This window comes from Nicotiana attenuata, unplaced genomic scaffold (genome assembly GCF_001879085.1).
Source record: "Nicotiana attenuata strain UT unplaced genomic scaffold, NIATTr2, whole genome shotgun sequence".
Classification (NCBI taxonomy): domain Eukaryota; kingdom Viridiplantae; phylum Streptophyta; class Magnoliopsida; order Solanales; family Solanaceae; genus Nicotiana; species Nicotiana attenuata.
In genome coordinates, this window is record NW_017672235.1 from 76,242 (window position 1) to 78,518 (window position 2,277).

Consider the following 2,277-nt stretch of genomic DNA (forward strand, 5'->3'; position numbering starts at 1 on the left):
CATCAAAACCTTAGACAAGGAATTTAGCTACTCATGGCTATGGGAAGATAAACTAAGATTGAATTCATCATAAAAATCAAAAGTAAAGAAGAAAGATGTTTGGAGTATTCTCTCACAATGGTTTTCCTTGCTAAGAAACCTTAAAAATTATTACATGCCTCTCTTGGGAGAAGTCTAATGTTTTAAATAGGGTTTAGGTCTAAAAATCCCGTGTTTTACACTTTAGTCCCTGAAGTTTTCTGCTTCCGCCGCGGTTCTGCCGCTGTCGCGGTCAAACCGCGGCCAAAAGCCTTCTCTGATTCTGAATTTATCCGCAGCCATCTTCCACCGCGGTTCTACCGCGGTCGCGGTGGAACCGCGGTCAAACCAGTGCTCTGATCTTCAGGCCTGTTTTGCGTGGTTTACTTGGGGAATTTCACAGTTGGCATCTTTTTCATCAATTTTTGACTCCAAAACTGCTCCTTAGCCTTCCTTATACATATATCACCTGCAAATCATGGAAAGCACTAATAAGAGCATTTTGTTATCACTTTTAGCATTAAAACTACACAAGAAGGTGATTATTTAAGGCGTGATTATAGTCAAATTCACCTATTATCAACACCCCACACTTAAACCTTTGCTCGTCCTCGAGCAAACTAAACCACACTTCTAGGCCTAACTGCTCAATGCATTGCCCCAATTTATGTCACACCTGCTATTATCACTGATCGACCTAAGCAGTGCACAATCATAGCTCAAATGCAGACTCTCATGCCAAGACACACTTGTGCTCACTCTAATTACTCTAACAGAAGTGAAGACTCACTTTTTCTTCCTGAGCCACATGCCCTCACATAAACAAAATCTGAGAGAAGTTCCACACACATAAAATTCAACAACAAGGAACCATATATAGAAAGAATTCACTCACTCTCAGCAAAGAGCATTCACATGCCACACAGACACACCATAAGCTTGCCCCTAGTGTAATACTCTACTAATCGAGCCATTCAGTCAAAGATCAAGAGGTCTTTATAGGTTGTAATGTAGGCTAAGGGACGGGTAGGATATATTTGGATATAGTGACTAACCTCCCTAAGCACTTTTAATACACACTTTCTTTTGTTTCACCTTTTTGTTCAACCCAATCATTATTCCACATTTTGTTTCACTTGTGACCCCCACTTTTCTTTAGGTACAACTGGCTTCTTCTTCTTTCTTTTTTTTTCCAGAGATTTATTGTACACTGCCAGTTCACCAATCAAAACCTTCATTCTTGATTCCCTTTTTCACTAACTCTCTCCCACCCCACACTTTGACTTTTGTATATTCTTTAGTGATTCAAGTGCTTCTAGGAGGTAAAGGTTCAAACAATTAAGCTTATTCAAACACAGCGATTTAGATCATTATAGGGTTATCAAAGAACAGGCTTCAGGCTCAAAGGGGTTAACTATGGTAATATGCACAGGTGGATTCTCAAGCATAGAGGGTTGCACAAAGAAATGCCTCAATCATCTCTAAAACCAAACGACTTCTATTTCGCTTTGCAAACACACAGGGCAAGTTCTAGGTATCATATGTAAGCATAGGATGCAAGTAACAACTCACACACACTTAGCATGTAACTTATTCCGAATCAGTTCATCAACACAATCATACGAGTGTTCAAGCAAGACAAGATGTGCAAAATTAAGGCATATAGTATGAGTCCACAAACAAGCTTAGACAGCGCACCCTCAGTTCATTTTTTTGTTATTCTCAGGTGTGTACATCTAGGGTTGCATTCTAGCCTTTACCCATCTTGGTCCTAACTACAAAAGAAAAATCTACCTAACCCGGTTCAAGAAAAGCCCTTGGAAAAGAATCGTGGTCAAAAGAAAAACCAAGGGAGAATTACTACACTGCCTAAAAAATAAAATAAAATAAAGAAAAATCTACCTGGACTACTTCCCTCAAGAGTACTGTCCAAGTGGTCCGTCCTCAAGAAGAGTCCTCTACAAATTTTTATTTATTTTTTTTTTATTTATCTGACTTTGACCCTCAAGAGACCCGTCGACAAGTGTCCGTCGTTGGGCCAAGTCAGCTACTCCTAATATAAACACACTCAAATATATACAACACATCACTCTAATGTTTCAGCACAACAACATCTATATACATTCCAATACACAGTTAGAGCAAGTCTCTCACCCCACACTTAAAATCATGGCATGTCCCCATGTCATATCAAGAAAGTAAATAGCAGAAGGGTTAGAAGACTTCCCTGAGACTCAATCCGAGTCGGACACGGTGCTG